Raw genomic sequence first — 14,450 nt, 5'->3', positions numbered from 1 at the left:
GCCCCCCTGTGGGTCACAATCGTTTGCGCCTCCGCAGTTGCCTCGTCTACTGGTAACTGCTGGTACGCTTGGGCGAGATCCAGTTTGCCAAATATCTTCGCCCCTCCCAAGGTGGCCAGTACGTGGCTGACTACAGGGACCGGGTACGCGTGGTCCTGTAGAGCCTTGTTCAACGTACACTTGTAGTCCGCGCAGATGCGGACTCCCCCATTCGGCTTCTCCACCACCACTATCGGGGTCTCCCACGCCGCGTGGGAGACCGGTTCCAAGACGCCCTGGGCTACAAGGCGATCTAACTCCGCGTCAATTTTAGGCTTGACCGACAGCGGAGCCGTCCTGGCGCGCATGCGAATGGGGGCCACCTTGGGGTCTAGCCATAGGGACACCGGGGGCCCTGTATACGTGCCCAGGGAGTCGTCGAACACATCTGCCTCAGCAAACATTAAACAACATCCACCTCAGCAAACATCTACCTCAACAAATGCCTAATTGTACAAGCAAGCCCCTGTTTGACTATTGCTTTCCATTGCATTTGTACAATTCAGAACAAATGATCTCTTATCTGTACAATGTGTTCTGCTAATGGTGAATAACCAGAAATTTCACCCAGGGGTGGGCTGTGACCAGAGGATCTATGTGTTTGGGCCCGAGGGGAAATGGGGCCTCAGAGCATTGTGGGCATGTGAAACTAGCTCACATTATTTCAGCTGCCAATTTGTCATGAATACTGATCAAAATGTGAATTTAATTGTCATTCTCACCCTGTTCCTCTCCTGCCTCATATATAGCTACGTTCTCTTGCATCTCTGTTACCCCTAAAGTATCTGCAAATGAAATAAGCAAATTTGTAACCAGAGAAAATGATCAAAGATCAGGTGTCCTAAAATTATCAGAAGAAGAATATACTTCTTTGCTAAGTAATGTCAAGCCATATGAAATAATGGTCTAGGGACTTACTTCAGCCATCATCGAGTTTTACTCATGACCTGTTTGTTGCAACAAATATCGCTAAGGAATTTGCAAGCATAGGAGGAAAATATTAGACAGAGATCTGGAACTCTCTGATTAATCATGAGGAGCTGAATGTTTGCTAATAGTTTAATTAAGTTAATTTAAAGGTGAGCAATACAATAATTTATGAGGGCTACAGAATTTTTTTAGCTAAAACAACATTAAGAAAATAGTGAAATCAAACTAAATATACATGGCTAGAATGATTTAATATTTAAAGAAATAATATAATTTTGCAACTCAAGATGTAAAGGCAAAGATATCGAATACCAGGGTGGAAATGATCTAAAGATGTTAACAAATGTATTATGAATAATATAAATTCTCTAAAGTAAACTGAAACAACAATTCATCCCAGTCCAAAATTAAGCACCCTTTTCTTCTTTCTGTTATAATACTGCTGTTATAATACTGCTGTTGCAAGACATGTGGTCATTTTATTCCTTTAAAAGATCACTATGATTTATATTCTAATTGACATTTTTTTTCTTTGAAGTTTGAAATAGGTAGGGTCACATGGAATTTTTTAAGGGATGGATTACAGAACCACAACCAGGACTGTTACTATGAGGACTACTATATTTCCCCTTTTCTCTTGGCCTTTTAAAGGACTTGTGCATTCTAGTTGGCATGAAAAAGACATGCAATTGACTACTGATGTTTATATATTTAATTGGATGTCTTCCATTTATTTCCCCTTTCCCATGAATATAATGAGTGCTGACATCCTGATACTAGACACAACCTGTACACCCTGAAGTCAGCTGAGTACTGTACTAGGAGAAAAAGGTTTTGGGGAAGTCAAAAGCTTACACATTATTATGCTACTTTGGTTTGTCTTAATAAAAGGTATTCTGTGGCTTTTGTTTCTGGATTTCGCTGTGGATCAACATGACTGCTTACACCTTTTGTTTACAGTGAACATTGTGCAAGTTGGAATTGCATTAAACGATGCTTTGCACAGGGGCTCTGATGCAGAGGCAGCAGCATATTGATTGCCGCCACATTAGTATTGTATCAGACTGCTGAGCTCTAGAACACCCCAAGTTTCCAGACGGAGCTAGTACTCTACATCCATTCAGATATATAGTCAAATACTAATGAACACATGGACAAAATTCCCTCTGTTTCTCAATATATTTAGATATTCTGTTTGCATTAAACAATTGGTAGTCTTTGGAATTTTCAGAATAGTTGTATCCCAGCTGCAGCCGGTAAGGCAGGGTAAAATCATCATCATCATCATCATCACCACCACCACCACCACCACCATCATCATCACCTGAGCTCTCCATGTTTCAGAAGGTCAGGGAAGGGATCTGAGAGGGGCATCAAGGGTAGAGACTGACTCAGCCGATAATCTGATGGGGATGACTAAGTTTTTTTCTGGTGTAGTGTAGTTACTCAGAATGTGAAGTGGGAAATCTTTGTTATAGAACTTACTTTCACTAGAAAAGAGAAGGGGGAAGCAATTTTACCTTCTCAGTTTTGGAACTATCCTAAATTCTGCAGCTTGTGTTCAGCTAAACCTGACTCTGTTGCCTTGCTAGTGTTGACTTCACCATTTATGGTGAACCATTTGTACATGAACTTGCCTGATCCCTGAGGGCATTTAGGCAAGACTCATCACCAAATGACCCAGTGACCCTGATTCCACTATAAACCAATACTTCATACAGAATGGGTGGAAGCTCGTTCATTCATTCATTCACTCATCCACCCACCCACCCACCCACCCACCCAATTCTTATAAAATTTACTTTCCACCTTCCTTATGGGCCAAGGTGGTTTACAAATCGTATTTCAAAACATCACATTGTAAAACATAAAAAATGAAGCCCAAATAACCCCCACTCCACAAAAAGATCTCTGATGTCTATATTCCATGAACATCCATGGCAAATCCATGCCTTGCAATCCCTCCTGAAAATTTCTTAGAGATGTTCCCTCCTTGTCTCCTCAGGGAGCCCATTTTAGAAAGTGACAGCTACATTGGAAAGGGTTCTGGTTGATGGCAGGCAGGGAGTCTTAAATGGGGGAACAGATGGTAGGTAGCAGCCTGAGGACTGTAGCTGGCACACAGGGACATCTGAGAAGAGAAGGTCCTTTAGTAAAGTACTTTAAAGGGATCCCAAAGGCTCAGAAGCATAAAAATAAAAGTGATTTGCCCAAGCTACCTGAGCAACAAATAGCCCAGCAAACAGTAAGAATGGGATAAAGAGAGGTTTTAGTAATATGTAGGCATAGTGGTTAGATATGGTGTATTCACCTTCATGTTCACTGTGACATGCCTATGTAAGTCGCCCTGAGGCCGCGTGCGGGGAGGGCGGGGTATAAATGTAATAAAATAAAATAAAAAATAAAATAAAATAAATACGTGATTTAGAAACTGAGTTTTCAGTTCTTGTTTTTTTAAAGAACAGTCTAGCAGCTCCTTCCTGGAGCACATTACATGAACTTAGTTTTTTTGATGTTATGCTTGAAACTACTTATTTCTGATCCAAAAATTGTATTGACATAATTAATTATTTCAAGATTATATATGATGCATACAGTATTTACTGAGCTTATTGCACAGAATATAGATACCTGCAACCTCTTCAACCTTCATTTTAATCGCAGCATTCATTTATGAGCAAGCAATAACTTTTTTATTAAATATAAGCGTAAGGGTCTTTCTATTTGATGCAGAAAAATTTATGCAAATAAAATGTATTAGCATTTTTATGAGTGAGATTTCAATGACAAACCCATTAATAGATCCCTAGGCAGCATTCAGCTTGGCGGTATTAGTCCCATATATCCTGTCATACTGGGAGGTGGTGTGTTTTGTCCCTCTGCTAGTCAAGTTGGTAATGATAGGGAGTTCAGAAGCAGGGTGATTTGTATGAAAGGCTGTGAGTGGACACAGAGAGATTGGACTTGTCACACATCTTGAATGTTGCTTCGCAGTGAGGCCTGATTGACAGCAAATTATAATTTAAGGTTCCGGAATTTAATAACGGCAGAGGGGTTTATGTGAAATGAACTTGTCAACTGGTAGCCTGACTACCAGTTCAAAACTGTCCATGTTCTAAAACTGGAAAGTACTATGTGTATCTTCATGCCATATATGGATGTACTTGTCAGAACTTCACTGATGGTGATATACTTACCCTTGTACATTACCTGGTATGCCATCTTAATTCTTGAAAGACAATTACTATCTCTCACACTTTGATTATTTGATTGTTAATTTTTAAAAATGTTTTAACTTTTGTATATGGTTTTATGGTACCAACAAATGTAAGCCGTCCTGAGCCTGTTCGTGGGGAGGGCAGGGTATAAGTCACTTTGGGGTGAAATTTATGGTGGGATCATTCTTGTTAGTAATTGATGTTTTATTGTACTCTTTTGCAGTTTTTCTGCTACATGGCTACTCCTCAGCAATACATGAGAATGTATTTGTCCATCTCCCCTGAAAGGTGAACCAGTAATAGTATCACAGTATTGTACATGGAATGTTTAGGATGAGGGGGCATCTAGTTACTTTGTAGAAGAGGCAAGAACTAGAGACCTTTTTGATCAGAGTTTATTCTCGTACCCATTATGCTACAACAATAAGGAAACATAGAAATGCTGGAAACCAAAACAACAGGATTTTGATGTCAAACTTTGATTTCAAAAGTTGAATATCATCCAAGTGGAAATATTTAAAAATTCACTACATCTCTAAATTTGGCAAAATTTTGTTTTGTCCAGCATCTTGCTTGGTGACATTAGCTGATATTTCTATGATGCTTTTGAAGTTTCTGCTAATATCTTTGGATAGTTACCATGACCCCATATGTGGGGTCCAAGCAGTTTCCCCTATGAGGTTTCTTTTGCTATCTAGTCATTTGTCTGATCCTACTGGACAATGATGGTGGTGATAATGTATTAAGTACTTCAAATACAGGACTTTGTGCATAATTGAGTTGACAAGGATTAACCTTGCCCACATATTTACAATCTATGTCCTTATTCCTTACCTTGGTCCCATGAACCCCATTGCCTCCTGGACAAAGAGCCCAACCCATGGGCCACAGAAGGGGTGCAGGAGCAGGCCAGTATTGCAGACAGCGACAGGAGGCCAGTCAATGGCAGACCACCAGAGCTTGTTTCAATCGATTGCTCATCAACTTCATTGGGTGCCCCAGAGAGCTATTATTCTCAACAGAGAGGGAGAAAAAAGTGCTTTTTATCCACTTACTACAAGACGTGCATAATTTTATAAACCTCTGCCATGTAGTTTCTTTTCTAAACTGAAAAGTCTCAGACTCTTTAGCCTTTCCTCATAGAAATGGTGCTTCAAACCCTTAATCATCTTGGTTGGTTCTGCTGTACTTCTGCAGTTCTGCAGTATCCTTTTTGAGATATGATGACCAGAACAGTTCACAGTATCTCCTTGGATCTATGCAGAGGCAATACAATGTTGGCCATTTTATTTTCAGTTTGTATCCTACTGAGCTCCAGCATAGAGTTTGCTTTTTACGCCACTGCTGCACAGAGTCAAAGTTTTCATTCAGCTATCCATGACAACCCCCAAATCTTTTTTCCTCTTGGTTTTAGCCAGTTCTGACACTATCAGTGTATATTTTAAATTAGGATGTTTTGTTCCAGTGTGTAGTACCTTACACTTGTCTACACTGAACTTCATGTTCCATGTTGTTGCCCAGCCTTCCGATTTATAGAGTTCTTTACATTCCACCTTGCTTTTTACTATCAATAATCCATAAACTTGACAACTACACTTCTCACCCCCAATTCCCTATGAATTATGAACAAATTAAATAGCCTCAGTCCCATCCTTGTGGGACCCTACTGCTCACTGTCACTGTGAGAACTGTCAATTTCTTCCTATATCTGCTTTCTATCATTTAAGTGATTTTTGATCCATACAAAGAACTGTCCACTTAACCCATGACTGCTAAGCTTATGGAGGAGTCTTTGGTGAACTACCTTGCCAACAAACAGGGCAAGGCCTTCCATTAATGCTGCTTTTAAATGATGCCACTCTTCTTAGGATTGTACTGTTAGTGCCCTGATTGAGTATTACATAAATACTTGATTTTATTCAAATATTTAAAGAACTGTATTTTTGTACTGAAAACAAAAGTTGATGTAGGCTTAAATTCCATGCAGACAGTGAGCCTGTGACAATGTGAGTCTGTAAAAATGTTGTTTCAAGACACTGAAAAATACAGATTGCACAATTAACAAAGATAGGCAATCTGGTTTTGCTTGCTCAGGCACACAGTCGAGTCCGACTCTTTGCGACCCCATGGACCAGCTCCCGCCAGGCCCTCCTGTCCTCCACCATCCCCCAGAGTGTGCCCAACCCCACATTCGCTGCATCATTAACACTGTCTAATCATCTCATCCTTTGCTGTCCTATTCTTCTTTTGCCTTCAATCTTTCCCAGCATCAGGGTCTTCTCCAGTGAATGCTCCCTTCTCATTTGGTGGCCAAAGTATCTGAGCTTCAGTTTCAGTATCTGGCTTTCCAGGGAACAGTCAGGGTTGATTTCTTTTAGGGTTGACTGATTTGATCTCCTTGCAGTCCAAGTTTTGATTAGGGAATCATAAGAAGTATGCACTGACCAAATTTTTAAAATTCTGTTCTCTTTTATGCAAGTACAACAATATTTTGGACAGCTACGGAATGCAGGTTATAAAATGCTTGTGTCAGATGACATTCTGGATAGGAAACTAATAAGTTGATGATTTCTTATTTCTTGTGAGAAGGAATTAGTACTTACTTGCCTTTATACTGCAAGGCAAAAGCCAAGGATTTTTATTTTTCAGTATCTTTCTCAGCATGTGCACACATTTATACACTGTTCATGGGTGTTTTTAATGGAATAGTATGATGCCTATCCTGTACCCTTGATGATGGCTCTCATTTGATCCTTGTTAAGTCTGATGTATGACAGTTCTATTGTCTTACAAGGAGGTTGGGATGGAAGGAGGAAAAACTCCTACTGGGTTCTTTAGGCTTCAAGCACCCAGCAGAATAAATGCACACATCAAAGTAAAATAATAGCTCCTCACACCAAGGAGACCCAAAAGGTAGGCAGCAAAAGGCTCAGGAGGAATTCACTGCATATGAGGGCCATGGGAAAAAGATCAACCAAGCTTGTCTGCAGTAGAAAACAAACCGAACAAAAAAAGGCAGGAAACAAAAAGGCTAAGATAGGAACTGCTAACAGGGCAATTATCCTTACCAAGATCTAAACATACATTGTTCAGGGCTAATTTGGGGGAAGAGAGTGAATTTTGGGGAGTCTTGCAAGTGATGCCTTAGAAGCACTTACAACGTTGAGACTGGGTGACTTTTGCATTAAATGGCATTGCAGAAAAAAACTTCAGGTTGATGTGATATTGAAATGAGCTTGAAAACTGCCGTTTTTAAAAGGCAGGAGTGGACAGAAAGTCTTCATTCTTTTCAACTATAGCTTAACTACAGTGCAGGGAGGACAGGGTCCTGGCTTGGTCTGGGGATACTAAGATGAAGATACCTTATGTGAAGGCAAACTCCGCTGTCCCAAGGAACAGTGAAAACTGGTATAGGTGGCTCTCCTTGGTTTGTGGCATGAGACGGTAAGACAGAAGTGGAACCATTAACACTTCTAAGCTGCCCCACTACAAAGGACCAATCTACCACCCTCTTAACCCTCACAATGCAGCATGAGGAAATAAGATGTATAAGGAGAAAGGTATGTGCGTGTCTGTTTCTTTAAAGAGATAATGTACCCCAAAGAACCTGTGCAGCCTTAATCCAATGAGCCCAGGAGAGCTAAAGCAGGAACATGAGTTAGCTCACTGGAAGTTGTAAACTAGATATCCACACAGGCCCGTAGCTAGGATTTTTTGATTCGGGGGGCCTTTAAATAAGTTGGGGGGCACCCCGCACACACTCCCAAGGGAGCACCACAAATAAAATAAAAAATTGGAAGTTGGGGGGGGGGCTGGGCTGGATGGGAAGTCGGGAGGCCTTGGCAGGAAGTTAGGGAGCCAGGCCCCAAGATGCCCCACTGTAGCTACAGGCCTGTATCCACAACTATTAAACTCTGAGCTGTAGCCTTGCTTTCCAATGGCTTTTCTCTGCTTCTCTGTCACATGAACATTACTTCAGCCTTTTCTTTATATGTGTTATGATATGACTAATCATCAGTAATGAGTTTTTCTGTTGCAGATCTCTCTGAAATTGTTCTGGAGCACATTCTGGGTCTTGGTATCTGAAATAAAATGAACTCAGGCTTGGATCCTATGAATTGGTTCTGTGTGCACTAGATAGCTGCAACTGCAGGGTGTGCTTCCCTTTCCGCTAGAACTTCCATTTGCACCAGATCAATGATTTTCAATGAGCCCTTGGGCAAATGGAAGCTCTAGTGGAGGAGGAAGCTCTAGTGGAAGAGGAAGTACTGTCTGTAGCTTTGGCTACATGGTATGCATGGAACTTTTCCCTAAGACCCAGGCTTCAGTCTCTAAAATAGCAATCCTAAGCAGGTCTACTTGGAATTAAGTCCCATTTTATTCAATTTGGCTGAGTTCCCAAAAACTGCAGGATTGCACCCTTAAAAGCACAAATTTTTGTGGGGGTACACCTGATTTAAGATCCCAGTACTTTCATTAACAAAATGGCCATGTATTCCACCCTATATTCCAGGTGTCCTCAACTTTTTTGAGCCTGTGGGCACCTTTGAAATTTTGACACAATATGGTGGGCACAGCAACAAAATGGCTGCTGCAGGAGGTTGAGCCAGCCACAGAATGACTGCCACCGCTTAATTTCAGTCACACAGTGAAGATCCTTGTGCTGTGGTGGCAGCTTCTGCCAAATCAACATTAAAAAAAATCTGCACAGCGAATCAAATCTCCAATAGCCAGTCAGAAGCCTTGCTGGGCAAAAGCCCTACCTGGCCCTGTCTACTTTCTAAAAACCCTTGGCACATATCAGACAAAGTATTGGCGGGTGCCATAGTGCCCACAACACCACATGGGGACCCCTGCTATATACTATCAGAAAGCATCTCAAATGAATTGTATTCTACTGATTTTCTCTAACAAATCTGCTAAGATTCAGTTTAGGTTCCCACAGCTGCTGCTTCAGCTCAGTTTAAGATGTCTTTGTTCGATTAAAAATAGGCAGTAATAATTAAAACTAAAGAAGAAAACAGGTGGATATCATCTGAAAGTCAGCCAGTGTTTTGACATTGCCATCTTCCTTAAAGATTGTGTGAGATACAAGTGTGTATGCTGAAAAAGTCATCTGGATGTCAAATAGTGAACCTAAATAATTTGGATGAATATTCATGCTGTCTGTTGTGTAAGCTGCTGTCATGATCCCATCAAATATAGAAGAATAATAATTGAGGGCTATTTTGATGACATGCTTGAGTTGTCTCCTGATGTTTTCCATAAGCACCTTGAGTCTAATTGAGTTCAGCAGTGACCAAGCCATTGCAATTAAACAGAATGAAAACAGACCACCTTAGAACATGCAAAATATGGGAGGAAATAATACATCTTTTAAATGCTAGTGACTTAACAGTGCAAGGAACATGGTAGGTCATCAGTGTCATAATAGCAGGCAGCAATGTCTTTCATATAAGGTAAACTGATGGGATAGGTTTAATCCATGCTCAGGTTGGCATGAGCTACTTCTCCTAATTTTGGGTTTATTTAGCAACCAAACTGCAGGCATATATTTTGCTGAATTTTATTTTACTCAGTTGTAGTGACATGTTAGGGGGTCAGCTACTGCCACTGTAAGTTAGTTGATTCTTAGAATGTAATTGCCACAGAGTAGATCTTTTGAGAATGTCTCTAGGGCAGTAATCTAACAATGTCCAGAAAGACATGAATAAAGACAGAAAGCAAAGAGACCACTTGGAACTACATTATTTGTGTGTAAGTTTTTGTTCTGTGAATAGGAAAATGGGAATATATAATTTGAGTTCATTTTGTATTACTTTGTGTCATGGTTTGCGGGAACTCTGGATTTAAAGTTTGGATTATCCATCCTGACTAAGATGGTAAATCAAGCCATAGCCTTGAGGACATGTAACAGTAGAGGATGTCTGTTACCAGTTTGGTTTTGTACTTGTGGAGGTAAGAAGAGCTGAAGTTGATAAAATCTGCTAAAACACGGACTTACAAGGTTGCCTTAGTTTTGTGGTAGAGCTAGTAGCTGTTGTTCTGTTTAAGGAGAAGGAAGAGACCGCTGATTCTGTCCAGTTTAAGACTGATCTGCATGGAGAACCAAGATTGCTGAAAGAACTGAGTAGTCTATTGACTAGGATGTTGCCAAGCAGCCAATTCTAGTGGCATTAATACAGACTCTTAAATATGACTGTAAAGCTGAACTGTGAAGTAAGCATGTCAGGGCAATGGACAGAACTGTAGCCATGAAGCAGTGCCTTTATACTGGACTTAAGGGATGTGCCCTAGCCATTGCTTTTTAAGCAACGTGCTAAGCCCGATGTGGAGCCATGGACTACAAGATGCCTCTCGTTCCTGCACCTTTGCAGTTATTCCAGCACCAGAAGGCAAACCAGCAGCCCTGATCTCTAAATACACATAGCTAGCAGCAGGTCCTAAAATGAGCCATGCTTTGCAAACCAGCCAGGAGATTCCCATACAGATGCCATGGAGAGCTCTTTTTTCCACCACACAGACATTCCTCCCCCACCCTCACGTATTAACATCACCAGGTGAAGCACATACTCATCTTCAGCCTGAGCAAATGAATATGCCCGATTACACCAGAAGCAAGCCATCACGTTGTCCAGCTGCCCATCAAGATAATGCAGCTGTCTAGCATCAGGTTGTTAATCCAAAGCACTTGTCATGCAACTTCAATTGTTCTCTTCATTTACTTCTTTGTCTTTCCACATTCTTGAGAGGGCTCACTGTTAGCTAAGTCATTGTTTCAATTGCCCAGTGATTAATCCCTTTTCCTGACCCATTAGCAGTCTCATTTTTGGTTAATATTTTCTGGGGACCATGTGACAACAGGCAACTGCCTTAGGTCACCTTTTTAGGTATAAAAAGAGAGTATCCAGTCATTGCTCCCTCTCTCTCACTTTTCCCTTCCTAACCCCACCCTATCTTGCTGGTTCCATTCTTAGTACTGTTTGGAACTTCCCACATGTGTTGCTGGTCAACCCATGACCCCTTCCCATATTTTTATCCCTTTTTCACTGCAGAGTTGACTCATCTCGTCAGACAGGTAATGTATCACCCCCATCAATTATACTTCCTGCTAATGCGATCGTCTCTGTACCTTTCTCTCTGAATCACTTATGCGTATGCTTGATTTTATATTGTATGTGTGAGAATCTCTCAGTAAAGAAATCACTGCTTTAGAAATGTAGCCTCAGTGTTATTGGTCCCATAATTAATGCCTATTGCCATTTAATATTCATAATTCCTCACATTTATTAAGAAATAAGGCAATTTGGCTAACAAGGATAACCCAATTTCCAAGCAATTGGACTTTAGTGGTTGGCTGTTTCCAGAGCCAGCAGTGAGAGACACATAAGAACATAAGAACATAAGAGACGCCAATGTTGGATCAGGCCAAAGGCCCATCCAGTCCAACACTCTGTGTCACACAGTGGCCAGAAATACCAGGGCCTGCTGGTATTTTCTGTGGCTGTGCAGCATACTGTTGCTGAGCTCAATCATCTAAGCTCAGCTACCTAGTCAGGGGGTGATTCTGCATCTAGCATTTGCTCCACATTTTCTCAACTGGGAGGAAAAAGTGCAGCTCAAAACCACATCCAAATATCTCAGGGCAATACCATACTGACTGCAGAGTCACCACTGAACATCCATAAAATGGCCATAAATCTATGCAGAAGGTACAATTAAATCTGACGGTCAAGGAACTCAAAAGTGGCATGGACTGTGGATGCTACCATAAATCCCGATAATCAAAGGGAGTGAAACCAGCATGCAATGCAGGGGGGATTTTCTGTTCCAGTGTGGGTTTCGTAAAACAACGGAGGGAAAAGCCAATGCAGAATCAGCCAGGGTATCTTTTCAGCTGCCTCCATTAAGACTCTTGACTTAAGACTCTATTCAGTTAGTTCAGTTTTGGGGTAATATTGTAGATCAATAAATCTTCTGCTGAGTAACTCATATCTTGTCCAAATCTGTGGGCATAATAGTTTTACCCTAAGTAGGATTATCTGCTCTGGGTTACTTAACCTGTACATATCAGGAGAATAAAAAATCAGATTATATTAATGAAAAATACAAATATAATGATCAGACACCAGCAATTGTCTTTATCGTCTCTTGGTGACTGCATTCATTCTGTCCAACAGTGCAAAGAATGCATTTTAAAATGTCACCAGACTGTTGTTGATTTGGATACATGATGGTTAAACATAAAGCCTGCAAAAGCATGCTCCTGGATAAACCTCATCGAAATGAATGTCATTCTGCATGAACATGTACAATTTCCAGATAGTCTTGAAAAGGGAATATTGGATGGGGAAATGTCTTATTTATTTATTTATTCATTTATTTTCACTTGTAGTCTGCCTTTCTCACTGGGACTCAAGGTGGGTTACAAATATGATAGAACTATCATTTCAATAACAACATTTGAATCTAACATAAATGCTTTCTACGTCCAGAAAGATTAAAGGGACAATGGGAATATTATTTATACTTCCCAACCCAACATGAAGATTTATTTCAAAGTAAGATTAACTATTTTCATATGGAAAGAGGTGCTATGCTTTTAACAGCTGTTGAACCACATGGGCATGGCTAATCTTCTGGGCTTTCCCACCCAACTGACCATGTGATATGCCCTGGCTACATCATTGCACACAGGATAGGTGGCAGGACAGGAGTATAAAGATGCCCTGCATTGAAAATGTTTTGCTTTCTAAAATATATTATGAGCCCTAAAATGGGACTTCACCATGCTATAAGCAGCCAACTATGTGGAGCACAGGAAGGAAAATTTACAACATAATGGCAACTCATGATTCTCACAAGCAATTCAATTTAAGATGCAAATAACCTGACTCTCTAAGTCTTTCCTAACATACAGTTAGGCACTTAGAAGAGTCTGTTGATGAGCCAAGTTTCTGAATCCCACAATCAGTAATTCAGGCATGGACTGTATGCCTTAACCTCATGTGTGCTCTCTTATAATTATGCACTGTGAGCTCTATTTATTATTCTTTATATGTTTTAAAATTGCCATTGCAATACATTTGCTTTATGAGAAATAAATACAAGGGTGTATTTTTAAAAAACTGTCATAGGAAGGAAAAATACAGACAGCACAATCTTATGTATATTTATATGAAGCAAGTCCTATGGAATTTAGAAAGGCTTACGCCAACACATAGTACTGCAGCGTGAGTAGGGTTTGAAAGTTCTATCATAAAATTATAAGGAAAACAAAAACAACTGGTCACCACCTCTTATTGTTGGCTGTAGCTCACCTTTCTCTTCCTAACAAGGGATATATCAAATTAGATGGTGGGGGTCTGGCTGGAGGTCTGAGCCTACTCAACCAACCAGAGAGTGCATTGGAGCACATATATGTGCACCACTGTTTGGAGCTATGGAGGATGTATGCATGTTTGGAGCCTTCAGGGAGGACCAGTTACTTTGGCAGGTAACTTGGCCATATACCTGTTGAACTGAAGGGACTCAAGGGTTCCCCTTTTTACTTTGAAAGGGGCATTTGGTGCTTACTTGGGCTGTTCAACCTGCAGGTTTGACTGGTGTGCTGGAGGCAGGCCCACTGTAGTGAGAGTAAACAGTGGCTGGATGATGATGGGGGAAAAAATCTTGGGCCCAGTTCTGTATTTATTGGGTCACACTCATTCTGCACTGAGGCTGCTTATACAACAGCAAGCTTGGGCTTTTCTGCTCAGAAAGTTCAGAATACATAAATTGTCTTTCAATACTTAAGATTTTTATTCCCAAATGGATGCCATGTATCTTCTGTCTGTCTGTTGTTTCTTGTACAGGCTCTGAGTCCTAATTTGCAGCCACTCCATTATGTCTTGAGCCCCTAAGAAAATGAGATGTTCCAGCATTAGTTCACAATTTGGTATTGACACAATGGTAAGCACTGAATGGTCTGGGAACAGGGGTCAGAAGTGGAGCCAGCAACTGCCTTATCTTTACCAATGCCTGCAAACTGACCAGCTCCCTTGGATCCTTGTTATTCTCTGTGGTAGAAAAATGTACGGCACTCCCCAGGTTTGTCCCCCATGCATCCAGGCCTGTAAATATCTGGAAAAAGAAGTTAACATCTAGTCTGATATTTTGGAAAGGTGGATATGGTTTAGCTTGTAATTAATCCTGCTGAGCTCAATAAAGCCAGATGCAGGGTCAATAGGGACTTGAGAGAAGCTTTAAGGAAAGAAGATGTAG

The sequence above is a fragment of the Gekko japonicus genome, unplaced genomic scaffold (assembly GCF_001447785.1).
Source record: "Gekko japonicus isolate JY-2015 unplaced genomic scaffold, Gekko_japonicus_V1.1 scaffold540, whole genome shotgun sequence".
Lineage (NCBI taxonomy): Eukaryota > Metazoa > Chordata > Lepidosauria > Squamata > Gekkonidae > Gekko > Gekko japonicus.
Note: the sequence above shows the minus strand (reverse complement) of the source record.